The sequence below is a fragment of the Pelobates fuscus genome, chromosome 4 (assembly GCF_036172605.1).
Source record: "Pelobates fuscus isolate aPelFus1 chromosome 4, aPelFus1.pri, whole genome shotgun sequence".
Classification (NCBI taxonomy): Eukaryota; Metazoa; Chordata; class Amphibia; order Anura; family Pelobatidae; genus Pelobates; species Pelobates fuscus.
Genome location: NC_086320.1, coordinates 21,389,279 through 21,406,052, shown reverse-complemented (window position 1 = coordinate 21,406,052; position 16,774 = coordinate 21,389,279). Strand labels below are relative to the sequence as shown.

Below are 16,774 nucleotides of genomic sequence, written 5' to 3'. Positions count from 1 at the left end.
CACATTATTCATAACTTTAAAAGTATGCATCACATTCACATAAAACTTACATTTTCAGAATCAGCATACTCCAAATACAAACATAGGTCAGAATCATACAAATTGGTCCAGTGGTTCAAAAGATAGATCGTAGTCCTTTGTGACCAAATGAAGCATGGCTTTTCTGCCCAAAACCAGTTCCACAGAGTCTTCTATCCTGGAGATAATTGGGAAGTAATCCAATTATCTCCAAGGACAGATGCAAAACTCCGTTAAGCACATGGCAGTAAAAAGACAGTAAAATACACAAGGTTACATTTATTACATAAAATACAGACATGCAACATACAGTCCTCTGCTCTACAAGAGAGAAAAACAAATGTCCTTCGAGCCGGAATTGAACCAGCGACCTAAGGATTGCTATCATATACCAACTACAGTCCTCCGCTCTACCAGCTGAGCTATCGAAGGTAATTCGTGAGTTCACTCAATGTCAAAGTAGGACATTTTTGAAGAATCAGGTAAGCAGTTAAACATTTTGCAACATGCTGCTGTGGCAATGACATCCAGGTAAACAAAAAGTTCAACTAAGCACCCTTCATTTAAAAGAAGAAGCATCGATCCCGCTACCTCTCACATGCTAAGCGAGCACTCTACCATTTGAGCTAATCCCCCACTATTCCGCTCTCATCTTTTGTAATGGCACCCTGGGCATAAAGGGGTGCCATTACAAAATGGGTAATGTAATTATCACAAGCAGAGAAATACAGTTTTTCCACATTATTCATAACTTTAAAAGTATGCATCACATTCACATAAAACTTACATTTTCAGAATCAGCATACTCCAAATACAAACATAGGTCAGAATCATACAAATTGGTCCAGTGGTTCAAAAGATAGATCGTAGTCCTTTGTGACCAAATGAAGCATGGCTTTTCTGCCCAAAACCAGTTCCACAGAGTCTTCTATCCTGGAGATAATTGGGAAGTAATCCAATTATCTCCAAGGACAGATGCAAAACTCCATTAAGCACATGGCAGTAAAAAGACAGTAAAATACACAAGGTTACATTTATTACATAAAATACAGACATGCAACATACAGTCCTCTGCTCTACAAGAGAGAAAAGCAAATGTCCTTCGAGCCGGAATTGAACCAGCGACCTAAGGATTGATATCATATACCAACTACAGTCCTCCGCTCTACCAGCTGAGCTATCGAAGGTAATTCGTGAGTTCACTCAATGTCAAAGTAGGACATTTTTGAAGAATCAGGTAAGCAGTTAAACATTTTGCAACATGCTGCTGTGGCAATGACATCCAGGTAAACAAAAAGTTCAACTAAGCACCCTTCATTTAAAAGAAGAAGCATCGATCCCGCTACCTCTCACATGCTAAGCGAGCACTCTACCATTTGAGCTAATCCCCCACTATTCCGCTCTCATCTTTTGTAATGGCACCCTGGGCATAAAGGGGTGCCATTACAAAATGGGTAATGTAATTATCACAAGCAGAGAAATACAGTTTTTCCACATTATTCATAACTTTAAAAGTATGCATCACATTCACATAAAACTTACATTTTCAGAATCAGCATACTCCAAATACAAACATAGGTCAGAATCATACAAATTGGTCCAGTGGTTCAAAAGATAGATCGTAGTCCTTTGTGACCAAATGAAGCATGGCTTTTCTGCCCAAAACCAGTTCCACAGAGTCTTCTATCCTGGAGATAATTGGGAAGTAATCCAATTATCTCCAAGGACAGATGCAAAACTCCGTTAAGCACATGGCAGTAAAAAGACAGTAAAATACACAAGGTTACATTTATTACATAAAATACAGACATGCAACATACAGTCCTCTGCTCTACAAGAGAGAAAAACAAATGTCCTTCGAGCCGGAATTGAACCAGCGACCTAAGGATTGCTATCATATACCAACTACAGTCCTCCGCTCTACCAGCTGAGCTATCGAAGGTAATTCGTGAGTTCACTCAATGTCAAAGTAGGACATTTTTGAAGAATCAGGTAAGCAGTTAAACATTTTGCAACATGCTGCTGTGGCAATGACATCCAGGTAAACAAAAAGTTCAACTAAGCACCCTTCATTTAAAAGAAGAAGCATCGATCCCGCTACCTCTCACATGCTAAGCGAGCACTCTACCATTTGAGCTAATCCCCCACTATTCCGCTCTCATCTTTTGTAATGGCACCCTGGGCATAAAGGGGTGCCATTACAAAATGGGTAATGTAATTATCACAAGCAGAGAAATACAGTTTTTCCACATTATTCATAACTTTAAAAGTATGCATCACATTCACATAAAACTTACATTTTCAGAATCAGCATACTCCAAATACAAACATAGGTCAGAATCATACAAATTGGTCCAGTGGTTCAAAAGATAGATCGTAGTCCTTTGTGACCAAATGAAGCATGGCTTTTCTGCCCAAAACCAGTTCCACAGAGTCTTCTATCCTGGAGATAATTGGGAAGTAATCCAATTATCTCCAAGGACAGATGCAAAACTCCGTTAAGCACATGGCAGTAAAAAGACAGTAAAATACACAAGGTTACATTTATTACATAAAATACAGACATGCAACATACAGTCCTCTGCTCTACAAGAGAGAAAAACAAATGTCCTTCGAGCCGGAATTGAACCAGCGACCTAAGGATTGCTATCATATACCAACTACAGTCCTCCGCTCTACCAGCTGAGCTATCGAAGGTAATTTGTGAGTTCACTCAATGTCAAAGTAGGACATTTTTGAAGAATCAGGTAAGCAGTTAAACATTTTGCAACATGCTGCTGTGGCAATGACATCCAGGTAAACAAAAAGTTCAACTAAGCACCCTTCATTTAAAAGAAGAAGCATCGATCCCGCTACCTCTCACATGCTAAGCGAGCACTCTACCATTTGAGCTAATCCCCCACTATTCCGCTCTCATCTTTTGTAATGGCACCCTGGGCATAAAGGGGTGCCATTACAAAATGGGTAATGTAATTATCACAAGCAGAGAAATACAGTTTTTCCACATTATTCATAACTTTAAAAGTATGCATCACATTCACATAAAACTTACATTTTCAGAATCAGCATACTCCAAATACAAACATAGGTCAGAATCATACAAATTGGTCCAGTGGTTCAAAAGATAGATCGTAGTCCTTTGTGACCAAATGAAGCATGGCTTTTCTGCCCAAAACCAGTTCCACAGAGTCTTCTATCCTGGAGATAATTGGGAAGTAATCCAATTATCTCCAAGGACAGATGCAAAACTCCATTAAGCACATGGCAGTAAAAAGACAGTAAAATACACAAGGTTACATTTATTACATAAAATACAGACATGCAACATACAGTCTAAGCACCCTTCATTTAAAAGAAGAAGCAGCCACTGGAGAATGCGGGCATCGATCCCGCTACCTCTCACATGCTAAGCGAGCGCTCTACCATTTGAGCTAATCCCCCACTTTTCCGCTCTCATCTTTTGTAATGGCACCCTGGGCATAAAGGGGTGCCATTACAAAATGGGTAATGTAATTATCACAAGCAGAGAAATACAGTTTTTCCACATTATTCATAACTTTAAAAGTATGCATCACATTCACATAAAACTTACATTTTCAGAATCAGCATACTCCAAATACAAACATAGGTCAGAATCATACAAATTGGTCCAGTGGTTCAAAAGATAGATCGTAGTCCTTTGTGACCAAATGAAGCATGGCTTTTCTGCCCAAAACCAGTTCCACAGAGTCTTCTATCCTGGAGATAATTGGGAAGTAATCCAATTATCTCCAAGGACAGATGCAAAACTCCATTAAGCACATGGCAGTAAAAAGACAGTAAAATACACAAGGTTATATTTATTACATAAAATACAGACATGCAACATACAGTCCTCTGCTCTACAAGAGAGAAAAACACATGTCCTTCGAGCCACAATTGAACCAGCGACCTAAGGATTGCTATCATATACCAACTACAGTCCTCCGCTCTACCAGCTGAGCTATCGAAGGTAATTTGTGAGTTCACTCAATGTCAAAGTAGGACATTTTTGAAGAATCAGGTAAGCAGTTAAACATTTTGCAACATGCTGCTGTGGCAATGACATCCAGGTAAACAAAAAGTTCAACTAAGCACCCTTCATTTAAAAGAAGAAGCATCGATCCCGCTACCTCTCACATGCTAAGCGAGCACTCTACCATTTGAGCTAATCCCCCACTATTCCGCTCTCATCTTTTGTAATGGCACCCTGGGCATAAAGGGGTGCCATTACAAAATGGGTAATGTAATTATCACAAGCAGAGAAATACAGTTTTTCCACATTATTCATAACTTTAAAAGTATGCATCACATTCACATAAAACTTACATTTTCAGAATCAGCATACTCCAAATACAAACATACGTCAAAATCATACAAATTGGTCCAGTGGTTCAAAAGATAGATCGTAGTCCTTTGTGACCAAATGAAGCATGGCTTTTCTGCCCAAAACCAGTTCCACAGAGTCTTCTATCCTGGAGATAATTGGGAAGTAATCCAATTATCTCCAAGGACAGATGCAAAACTCCATTAAGCACATGGCAGTAAAAAGACAGTAAAATACACAAGGTTACATTTATTACATAAAATACAGACATGCAACATACAGTCCTCTGCTCTACAAGAGAGAAAAGCAAATGTCCTTCGAGCCGGAATTGAACCAGCGACCTAAGGATTGCTATCATATACCAACTACAGTCCTCCGCTCTACCAGCTGAGCTATCGAAGGTAATTCGTGAGTTCACTCAATGTCAAAGTAGGACATTTTTGAAGAATCAGGTAAGCAGTTAAACATTTTGCAACATGCTGCTGTGGCAATGACATCCAGGTAAACAAAAAGTTCAACTAAGCACCCTTCATTTAAAAGAAGAAGCATCGATCCCGCTACCTCTCACATGCTAAGCGAGCACTCTACCATTTGAGCTAATCCCCCACTATTCCGCTCTCATCTTTTGTAATGGCACCCTGGGCATAAAGGGGTGCCATTACAAAATGGGTAATGTAATTATCACAAGCAGAGAAATACAGTTTTTCCACATTATTCATAACTTTAAAAGTATGCATCACATTCACATAAAACTTACATTTTCAGAATCAGCATACTCCAAATACAAACATAGGTCAGAATCATACAAATTGGTCCAGTGGTTCAAAAGATAGATCGTAGTCCTTTGTGACCAAATGAAGCATGGCTTTTCTGCCCAAAACCAGTTCCACAGAGTCTTCTATCCTGGAGATAATTGGGAAGTAATCCAATTATCTCCAAGGACAGATGCAAAACTCCATTAAGCACATGGCAGTAAAAAGACAGTAAAATACACAAGGTTACATTTATTACATAAAATACAGACATGCAACATACAGTCTAAGCACCCTTCATTTAAAAGAAGAAGCAGCCACTGGAGAATGCGGGCATCGATCCCGCTACCTCTCACATGCTAAGCGAGCGCTCTACCATTTGAGCTAATCCCCCACTTTTCCGCTCTCATCTTTTGTAATGGCACCCTGGGCATAAAGGGGTGCCATTACAAAATGGGTAATGTAATTATCACAAGCAGAGAAATACAGTTTTTCCACATTATTCATAACTTTAAAAGTATGCATCACATTCACATAAAACTTACATTTTCAGAATCAGCATACTCCAAATACAAACATAGGTCAGAATCATACAAATTGGTCCAGTGGTTCAAAAGATAGATCGTAGTCCTTTGTGACCAAATGAAGCATGGCTTTTCTGCCCAAAACCAGTTCCACAGAGTCTTCTATCCTGGAGATAATTGGGAAGTAATCCAATTATCTCCAAGGACAGATGCAAAACTCCACTAAGCACATGGCAGTAAAAAGACAGTAAAATACACAAGGTTATATTTATTACATAAAATACAGACATGCAACATACAGTCCTCTGCTCTACAAGAGAGAAAAACACATGTCCTTCGAGCCACAATTGAACCAGCGACCTAAGGATTGCTATCATATACCAACTACAGTCCTCCGCTCTACCAGCTGAGCTATCGAAGGTAATTTGTGAGTTCACTCAATGTCAAAGTAGGACATTTTTGAAGAATCAGGTAAGCAGTTAAACATTTTGCAACATGCTGCTGTGGCAATGACATCCAGGTAAACAAAAAGTTCAACTAAGCACCCTTCATTTAAAAGAAGAAGCATCGATCCCGCTACCTCTCACATGCTAAGCGAGCACTCTACCATTTGAGCTAATCCCCCACTATTCCGCTCTCATCTTTTGTAATGGCACCCTGGGCATAAAGGGGTGCCATTACAAAATGGGTAATGTAATTATCACAAGCAGAGAAATACAGTTTTTCCACATTATTCATAACTTTAAAAGTATGCATCACATTCACATAAAACTTACATTTTCAGAATCAGCATACTCCAAATACAAACATACGTCAAAATCATACAAATTGGTCCAGTGGTTCAAAAGATAGATCGTAGTCCTTTGTGACCAAATGAAGCATGGCTTTTCTGCCCAAAACCAGTTCCACAGAGTCTTCTATCCTGGAGATAATTGGGAAGTAATCCAATTATCTCCAAGGACAGATGCAAAACTCCATTAAGCACATGGCAGTAAAAAGACAGTAAAATACACAAGGTTACATTTATTACATAAAATACAGACATGCAACATACAGTCCTCTGCTCTACAAGAGAGAAAAGCAAATGTCCTTCGAGCCGGAATCGAACCAGCGACCTAAGGATTGCTATCATATACCAACTACAGACCTCCGCTCTACCAGCTGAGCTATCGAAGGTAATTCGTGAGTTCACTAAATGTCAAAGTAGGACATTATTGAAGAATCAGGTAAGCAGTTAAACATTTTGCAACATGCTGCTGTGGCAATGACATCCAGGTAAACAAAAAGTTCAACTAAGCACCCTTCATTTAAAAGAAAAAGCATCGATCCCGCTACCTCTCACATGCTAAGCGAGCACTCTACCATTTGAGCTAATCCCCCACTATTCCGCTCTCATCTTTTGTAATGGCACCCTGGGCATAAAGGGGTGCCATTACAAAATGGGTAATGCAATTATCACAAGCAGAGAAATACAGTTTTTCCACATTATTCATAACTTTAAAAGTATGCATCACATTCACATAAAACTTACATTTTCAGAATCAGCATACTCCAAATACAAACATACGTCAAAATCATACAAATTGGTCCAGTGGTTCAAAAGATAGATCGTAGTCCTTTGTGACCAAATGAAGCATGGCTTTTCTGCCCAAAACCAGTTCCACAGAGTCTTCTATCCTGGAGATAATTGGGAAGTAATCCAATTATCTCCAAGGACAGATGCAAAACTCCGTTAAGCACATGGCAGTAAAAAGACAGTAAAATACACAAGGTTACATTTATTACATAAAATACAGACATGCAACATACAGTCCTCTGCTCTACAAGAGAGAAAAACACATGTCCTTCGAGCCAGAATTGAACCAGCGACCTAAGGATTGCTATCATATACCAACTACAGTCCTCCGCTCTACCAGCTGAGCTATCGAAGGTAATTTGTGAGTTCACTCAATGTCAAAGTAGGACATTTTTGAAGAATCAGGTAAGCAGTTAAACATTTTGCAACATGCTGCTGTGGCAATGACATCCAGGTAAACAAAAAGTTCAACTAAGCACCCTTCATTTAAAAGAAGAAGCATCGATCCCGCTACCTCTCACATGCTAAGCGAGCACTCTACCATTTGAGCTAATCCCCCACTATTCCGCTCTCATCTTTTGTAATGGCACCCTGGGCATAAAGGGGTGCCATTACAAAATGGGTAATGTAATTATCACAAGCAGAGAAATACAGTTTTTCCACATTATTCATAACTTTAAATGTATGCATCACATTCACATAAAACTTACATTTTCAGAATCAGCATACTCCAAATACAAACATACGTCAAAATCATACAAATTGGTCCAGTGGTTCAAAAGATAGATCGTAGTCCTTTGTGACCAAATGAAGCATGGCTTTTCTGCCCAAAACCAGTTCCACAGAGTCTTCTATCCTGGAGATAATTGGGAAGTAATCCAATTATCTCCAAGGACAGATGCAAAACTCCATTAAGCACATGGCAGTAAAAAGACAGTAAAATACACAAGGTTACATTTATTACATAAAATACAGACATGCAACATACAGTCTAAGCACCCTTCATTTAAAAGAAGAAGAAGCCACTGGAGAATGCGGGCATCGATCCCGCTACCTCTCACATGCTAAGCGAGCGCTCTACCATTTGAGCTAATCCCCCACTTTTCCGCACTCATCTTTTGTAATGGCACCCTGGGCATAAAGGGGTGCCATTACAAAATGGGTAATGTAATTATCACAAGCAGAGAAATACAGTTTTTCCACATTATTCATAACTTTAAAAGTATGCATCACATTCACATAAAACTTACATTTTCAGAATCAGCATACTCCAAATACAAACATAGGTCAGAATCATACAAATTGGTCCAGTGGTTCAAAAGATAGATCGTAGTCCTTTGTGACCAAATGAAGCATGGCTTTTCTGCCCAAAACCAGTTCCACAGAGTCTTCTATCCTGGAGATAATTGGGAAGTAATCCAATTATCTCCAAGGACAGATGCAAAACTCCGTTAAGCACATGGCAGTAAAAAGACAGTAAAATACACAAGGTTACATTTATTACATAAAATACAGACATGCAACATACAGTCCTCTGCTCTACAAGAGAGAAAAACAAATGTCCTTCGAGCCGGAATTGAACCAGCGACCTAAGGATTGCTATCATATACCAACTACAGTCCTCCGCTCTACCAGCTGAGCTATCGAAAGTAATTCGTGAGTTCACTCAATGTCAAAGTAGGACATTTTTGAAGAATCAGGTAAGCAGTTAAACATTTTGCAACATGCTGCTGTGGCAATGACATCCAGGTAAACAAAAAGTTCAACTAAGCACCCTTCATTTAAAAGAAGAAGCATCGATCCCGCTACCTCTCACATGCTAAGCGAGCACTCTACCATTTGAGCTAATCCCCCACTATTCCGCTCTCATCTTTTGTAATGGCACCCTGGGCATAAAGGGGTGCCATTACAAAATGGGTAATGTAATTATCACAAGCAGAGAAATACAGTTTTTCCACATTATTCATAACTTTAAAAGTATGCATCACATTCACATAAAACTTACATTTTCAGAATCAGCATACTCCAAATACAAACATAGGTCAGAATCATACAAATTGGTCCAGTGGTTCAAAAGATAGATCGTAGTCCTTTGTGACCAAATGAAGCATGGCTTTTCTGCCCAAAACCAGTTCCACAGAGTCTTCTATCCTGGAGATAATTGGGAAGTAATCCAATTATCTCCAAGGACAGATGCAAAACTCCATTAAGCACATGGCAGTAAAAAGACAGTAAAATACACAAGGTTACATTTATTACATAAAATACAGACATGCAACATACAGTCTTAGCACCCTTCATTTAAAAGAAGAAGCAGCCACTGGAGAATGCGGGCATCGATCCCGCTACCTCTCACATGCTAAGCGAGCGCTCTACCATTTGAGCTAATCCCCCACTTTTCCGCTCTCATCTTTTGTAATGGCACCCTGGGCATAAAGGGGTGCCATTACAAAATGGGTAATGTAATTATCACAAGCAGAGAAATACAGTTTTTCCACATTATTCATAACTTTAAAAGTATGCATCACATTCACATAAAACTTACATTTTCAGAATCAGCATACTCCAAATACAAACATAGGTCAGAATCATACAAATTGGTCCAGTGGTTCAAAAGATAGATCGTAGTCCTTTGTGACCAAATGAAGCATGGCTTTTCTGCCCAAAACCAGTTCCACAGAGTCTTCTATCCTGGAGATAATTGGGAAGTAATCCAATTATCTCCAAGGACAGATGCAAAACTCCATTAAGCACATGGCAGTAAAAAGACAGTAAAATACACAAGGTTATATTTATTACATAAAATACAGACATGCAACATACAGTCCTCTGCTCTACAAGAGAGAAAAACACATGTCCTTCGAGCCAGAATTGAACCAGCGACCTAAGGATTGCTATCATATACCAACTACAGTCCTCCGCTCTACCAGCTGAGCTATCGAAGGTAATTTGTGAGTTCACTCAATGTCAAAGTAGGACATTTTTGAAGAATCAGGTAAGCAGTTAAACATTTTGCAACATGCTGCTGTGGCAATGACATCCAGGTAAACAAAAAGTTCAACTAAGCACCCTTCATTTAAAAGAAGAAGCATCGATCCCGCTACCTCTCACATGCTAAGCGAGCACTCTACCATTTGAGCTAATCCCCCACTATTCCGCTCTCATCTTTTGTAATGGCACCCTGGGCATAAAGGGGTGCCATTACAAAATGGGTAATGTAATTATCACAAGCAGAGAAATACAGTTTTTCCACATTATTCATAACTTTAAAAGTATGCATCACATTCACATAAAACTTACATTTTCAGAATCAGCATACTCCAAATACAAACATAGGTCAGAATCATACAAATTGGTCCAGTGGTTCAAAAGATAGATCGTAGTCCTTTGTGACCAAATGAAGCATGGCTTTTCTGCCCAAAACCAGTTCCACAGAGTCTTCTATCCTGGAGATAATTGGGAAGTAATCCAATTATCTCCAAGGACAGATGCAAAACTCCATTAAGCACATGGCAGTAAAAAGACAGTAAAATACACAAGGTTACATTTATTACATAAAATACAGACATGCAACATACAGTCTTAGCACCCTTCATTTAAAAGAAGAAGCAGCCACTGGAGAATGCGGGCATCGATCCCGCTACCTCTCACATGCTAAGCGAGCGCTCTACCATTTGAGCTAATCCCCCACTTTTCCGCTCTCATCTTTTGTAATGGCACCCTGGGCATAAAGGGGTGCCATTACAAAATGGGTAATGTAATTATCACAAGCAGAGAAATACAGTTTTTCCACATTATTCATAACTTTAAAAGTATGCATCACATTCACATAAAACTTACATTTTCAGAATCAGCATACTCCAAATACAAACATAGGTCAGAATCATACAAATTGGTCCAGTGGTTCAAAAGATAGATCGTAGTCCTTTGTGACCAAATGAAGCATGGCTTTTCTGCCCAAAACCAGTTCCACAGAGTCTTCTATCCTGGAGATAATTGGGAAGTAATCCAATTATCTCCAAGGACAGATGCAAAACTCCATTAAGCACATGGCAGTAAAAAGACAGTAAAATACACAAGGTTATATTTATTACATAAAATACAGACATGCAACATACAGTCCTCTGCTCTACAAGAGAGAAAAACACATGTCCTTCGAGCCAGAATTGAACCAGCGACCTAAGGATTGCTATCATATACCAACTACAGTCCTCCGCTCTACCAGCTGAGCTATCGAAGGTAATTTGTGAGTTCACTCAATGTCAAAGTAGGACATTTTTGAAGAATCAGGTAAGCAGTTAAACATTTTGCAACATGCTGCTGTGGCAATGACATCCAGGTAAACAAAAAGTTCAACTAAGCACCCTTCATTTAAAAGAAGAAGCATCGATCCCGCTACCTCTCACATGCTAAGCGAGCGCTCTACCATTTGAGCTAATCCCCCACTATTCCGCTCTCATCTTTTGTAATGGCACCCTGGGCATAAAGGGGTGCCATTACAAAATGGGTAATGTAATTATCACAAGCAGAGAAATACAGTTTTTCCACATTATTCATAACTTTAAAAGTATGCATCACATTCACATAAAACTTACATTTTCAGAATCAGCATACTCCAAATACAAACATACGTCAGAATCATACAAATTGGTCCAGTGGTTCAAAAGATAGATCGTAGTCCTTTGTGACCAAATGAAGCATGGCTTTTCTGCCCAAAACCAGTTCCACAGAGTCTTCTATCCTGGAGATAATTGGGAAGTAATCCAATTATCTCCAAGGACAGATGCAAAACTCCATTAAGCACATGGCAGTAAAAAGACAGTAAAATACACAAGGTTACATTTATTACATAAAATACAGACATGCAACATACAGTCTAAGCATCCTTCATTTAAAAGAAGAAGAAGCCACTGGAGAATGCGGGCATCGATCCCGCTACCTCTCACATGCTAAGCGAGCGCTCTACCATTTGAGCTAATCCCCCACTTTTCCGCATTCATCTTTTGTAATGGCACCCTGGGCATAAAGGGGTGCCATTACAAAATGGGTAATGTAATTATCACAAGCAGAGAAATACAGTTTTTCCACATTATTCATAACTTTAAAAGTATGCATCACATTCACATAAAACTTACATTTTCAGAATCAGCATACTCCAAATACAAACATACGTCAAAATCATACAAATTGGTCCAGTGGTTCAAAAGATAGATCGTAGTCCTTTGTGACCAAATGAAGCATGGCTTTTCTGCCCAAAACCAGTTCCACAGAGTCTTCTATCCTGGAGATAATTGGGAAGTAATCCAATTATCTCCAAGGACAGATGCAAAACTCCATTAAGCACATGGCAGTAAAAAGACAGTAAAATACACAAGGTTACATTTATTACATAAAATACAGACATGCAACATACAGTCCTCTGCTCTACAAGAGAGAAAAGCAAATGTCCTTCGAGCCGGAATTGAACCAGCGACCTAAGGATTGCTATCATATACCAACTACAGTCCTCCGCTCTACCAGCTGAGCTATCGAAGGTAATTCGTGAGTTCACTCAATGTCAAAGTAGGACATTTTTGAAGAATCAGGTAAGCAGTTAAACATTTTGCAACATGCTGCTGTGGCAATGACATCCAGGTAAACAAAAAGTTCAACTAAGCACCCTTCATTTAAAAGAAGAAGCATCGATCCCGCTACCTCTCACATGCTAAGCGAGCACTCTACCATTTGAGCTAATCCCCCACTATTCCGCTCTCATCTTTTGTAATGGCACCCTGGGCATAAAGGGGTGCCATTACAAAATGGGTAATGTAATTATCACAAGCAGAGAAATACAGTTTTTCCACATTATTCATAACTTTAAAAGTATGCATCACATTCACATAAAACTTACATTTTCAGAATCAGCATACTCCAAATACAAACATAGGTCAGAATCATACAAATTGGTCCAGTGGTTCAAAAGATAGATCGTAGTCCTTTGTGACCAAATGAAGCATGGCTTTTCTGCCCAAAACCAGTTCCACAGAGTCTTCTATCCTGGAGATAATTGGGAAGTAATCCAATTATCTCCAAGGACAGATGCAAAACTCCGTTAAGCACATGGCAGTAAAAAGACAGTAAAATACACAAGGTTACATTTATTACATAAAATACAGACATGCAACATACAGTCCTCTGCTCTACAAGAGAGAAAAACAAATGTCCTTCGAGCCGGAATTGAACCAGCGACCTAAGGATTGCTATCATATACCAACTACAGTCCTCCGCTCTACCAGCTGAGCTATCGAAGGTAATTCGTGAGTTCACTCAATGTCAAAGTAGGACATTTTTGAAGAATCAGGTAAGCAGTTAAACATTTTGCAACATGCTGCTGTGGCAATGACATCCAGGTAAACAAAAAGTTCAACTAAGCACCCTTCATTTAAAAGAAGAAGCATCGATCCCGCTACCTCTCACATGCTAAGCGAGCACTCTACCATTTGAGCTAATCCCCCACTATTCCGCTCTCATCTTTTGTAATGGCACCCTGGGCATAAAGGGGTGCCATTACAAAATGGGTAATGTAATTATCACAAGCAGAGAAATACAGTTTTTCCACATTATTCATAACTTTAAAAGTATGCATCACATTCACATAAAACTTACATTTTCAGAATCAGCATACTCCAAATACAAACATAGGTCAGAATCATACAAATTGGTCCAGTGGTTCAAAAGATAGATCGTAGTCCTTTGTGACCAAATGAAGCATGGCTTTTCTGCCCAAAACCAGTTCCACAGAGTCTTCTATCCTGGAGATAATTGGGAAGTAATCCAATTATCTCCAAGGACAGATGCAAAACTCCATTAAGCACATGGCAGTAAAAAGACAGTAAAATACACAAGGTTACATTTATTACATAAAATACAGACATGCAACATACAGTCTTAGCACCCTTCATTTAAAAGAAGAAGCAGCCACTGGAGAATGCGGGCATCGATCCCGCTACCTCTCACATGCTAAGCGAGCGCTCTACCATTTGAGCTAATCCCCCACTTTTCGGCTCTCATCTTTTGTAATGGCACCCTGGGCATAAAGGGGTGCCATTATAAAATGGGAAATGTAATTATCACAAGCAGAGAAATACAGTTTTTCCACATTATTCATAACTTTAAAAGTATGCATCACATTCACATAAAACTTACATTTTCAGAATCAGCATACTCCAAATACAAACATAGGTCAGAATCATACAAATTGGTCCAGTGGTTCAAAAGATAGATCGTAGTCCTTTGTGACCAAATGAAGCATGGCTTTTCTGCCCAAAACCAGTTCCACAGAGTCTTCTATCCTGGAGATAATTGGGAAGTAATCCAATTATCTCCAAGGACAGATGCAAAACTCCATTAAGCACATGGCAGTAAAAAGACAGTAAAATACACAAGGTTATATTTATTACATAAAATACAGACATGCAACATACAGTCCTCTGCTCTACAAGAGAGAAAAACAAATGTCCTTCGAGCCGGAATTGAACCAGCGACCTAAGGATTGCTATCATATATCAACTACAGTCCTCCGCTCTACCAGCTGAGCTATCGAAAGTAATTCGTGAGTTCTCTCAATGTCAAAGTAGGACATTTTTGAAGAATCAGGTAAGCAGTTAAACATTTTGCAACATGCTGCTGTGGCAATGACATCCAGGTAAACAAAAAGTTCAACTAAGCACCCTTCATTTAAAAGAAGAAGCATCGATCCCGCTACCTCTCACATGCTAAGCGAGCACTCTACCATTTGAGCTAATCCCCCACTATTCCGCTCTCATCTTTTGTAATGGCACCCTGGGCATAAAGGGGTGCCATTACAAAATGGGTAATGTAATTATCACAAGCAGAGAAATACAGTTTTTCCACATTATTCATAACTTTAAAAGTATGCATCACATTCACATAAAACTTACATTTTCAGAATCAGCATACTCCAAATACAAACATAGGTCAGAATCATACAAATTGGTCCAGTGGTTCAAAAGATAGATCCTAGTCCTTTGTGACCAAATGAAGCATGGCTTTTCTGCCCAAAACCAGTTCCACAGAGTCTTCTATCCTGGAGATAATTGGGAAGTAATCCAATTATCTCCAAGGACAGATGCAAAACTCCATTAAGCACATGGCAGTAAAAAGACAGTAAAATACACAAGGTTACATTTATTACATAAAATACAGACATGCAACATACAGTCTTAGCACCCTTCATTTAAAAGAAGAAGCAGCCACTGGAGAATGCGGGCATCGATCCCGCTACCTCTCACATGCTAAGCGAGCGCTCTACCATTTGAGCTAATCCCCCACTTTTCCGCTCTCATCTTTTGTAATGGCACCCTGGGCATAAAGGGGTGCCATTACAAAATGGGTAATGTAATTATCACAAGCAGAGAAATACAGTTTTTCCACATTATTCATAACTTTAAAAGTATGCATCACATTCACATAAAACTTACATTTTCAGAATCAGCATACTCCAAATACAAACATAGGTCAGAATCATACAAATTGGTCCAGTGGTTCAAAAGATAGATCGTAGTCCTTTGTGACCAAATGAAGCATGGCTTTTCTGCCCAAAACCAGTTCCACAGAGTCTTCTATCCTGGAGATAATTGGGAAGTAATCCAATTATCTCCAAGGACAGATGCAAAACTCCATTAAGCACATGGCAGTAAAAAGACAGTAAAATACACAAGGTTATATTTATTACATAAAATACAGACATGCAACATACAGTCCTCTGCTCTACAAGAGAGAAAAACACATGTCCTTCGAGCCAGAATTGAACCAGCGACCTAAGGATTGCTATCATATACCAACTACAGTCCTCCGCTCTACCAGCTGAGCTATCGAAGGTAATTTGTGAGTTCACTCAATGTCAAAGTAGGACATTTTTGAAGAATCAGGTAAGCAGTTAAACATTTTGCAACATGCTGCTGTGGCAATGACATCCAGGTAAACAAAAAGTTCAACTAAGCACCCTTCATTTAAAAGAAGAAGCATCGATCCCGCTACCTCTCACATGCTAAGCGAGCACTCTACCATTTGAGCTAATCCCCCACTATTCCGCTCTCATCTTTTGTAATGGCACCCTGGGCATAAAGGGGTGCCATTACAAAATGGGTAATGTAATTATCACAAGCAGAGAAATACAGTTTTTCCACATTATTCATAACTTTAAAAGTATGCATCACATTCACATAAAACTTACATTTTCAGAATCAGCATACTCCAAATACAAACATAGGTCAGAATCATACAAATTGGTCCAGTGGTTCAAAAGATAGATCGTAGTCCTTTGTGACCAAATGAAGCATGGCTTTTCTGCCCAAAACCAGTTCCACAGAGTCTTCTATCCTGGAGATAATTGGGAAGTAATCCAATTATCTCCAAGGACAGATGCAAAACTCCATTAAGCACATGGCAGTAAAAAGACAGTAAAATACACAAGGTTACATTTATTACATAAAATACAGACATGCAACATACAGTCTTAGCACCCTTCATTTAAAAGAAGAAGCAGCCACTGGAGAAT

General features: G+C 39.1%; 7 non-coding genes across 7 annotated transcripts; all 7 read right to left on the bottom strand.

Moving 5' to 3' along the window:
- Nucleotides 1–361: 361 nt before the first annotated feature.
- TRNAY-GUA (transfer RNA tyrosine (anticodon GUA)) lies at nucleotides 362–450 on the bottom strand. Its single transcript is given in 2 exon segments — nucleotides 362–397; nucleotides 414–450. It is a non-coding gene; the product is annotated as a tRNA-Tyr (tRNA).
- Nucleotides 451–1,116: 666 nt separating this feature from the next.
- Nucleotides 1,117–1,205, bottom strand: TRNAY-GUA (transfer RNA tyrosine (anticodon GUA)). The gene is given in 2 exon segments: nucleotides 1,117–1,152; nucleotides 1,169–1,205. It is a non-coding gene; the product is annotated as a tRNA-Tyr (tRNA).
- A 666-nt stretch (nucleotides 1,206–1,871) lies between these two features.
- TRNAY-GUA (transfer RNA tyrosine (anticodon GUA)) lies at nucleotides 1,872–1,960 on the bottom strand. The gene is given in 2 exon segments: nucleotides 1,872–1,907; nucleotides 1,924–1,960. It is a non-coding gene; the product is annotated as a tRNA-Tyr (tRNA).
- A 666-nt stretch (nucleotides 1,961–2,626) lies between these two features.
- TRNAY-GUA (transfer RNA tyrosine (anticodon GUA)) lies at nucleotides 2,627–2,715 on the bottom strand. The gene is given in 2 exon segments: nucleotides 2,627–2,662; nucleotides 2,679–2,715. It is a non-coding gene; the product is annotated as a tRNA-Tyr (tRNA).
- Nucleotides 2,716–4,676: 1,961 nt separating this feature from the next.
- Nucleotides 4,677–4,765, bottom strand: TRNAY-GUA (transfer RNA tyrosine (anticodon GUA)). Its single transcript is given in 2 exon segments — nucleotides 4,677–4,712; nucleotides 4,729–4,765. It is a non-coding gene; the product is annotated as a tRNA-Tyr (tRNA).
- A 7,896-nt stretch (nucleotides 4,766–12,661) lies between these two features.
- Nucleotides 12,662–12,750, bottom strand: TRNAY-GUA (transfer RNA tyrosine (anticodon GUA)). Its single transcript is given in 2 exon segments — nucleotides 12,662–12,697; nucleotides 12,714–12,750. It is a non-coding gene; the product is annotated as a tRNA-Tyr (tRNA).
- Nucleotides 12,751–13,416: 666 nt separating this feature from the next.
- On the bottom strand, nucleotides 13,417–13,505 carry TRNAY-GUA (transfer RNA tyrosine (anticodon GUA)). Its single transcript is given in 2 exon segments — nucleotides 13,417–13,452; nucleotides 13,469–13,505. It is a non-coding gene; the product is annotated as a tRNA-Tyr (tRNA).
- Nucleotides 13,506–16,774: the final 3,269 nt, after the last annotated feature.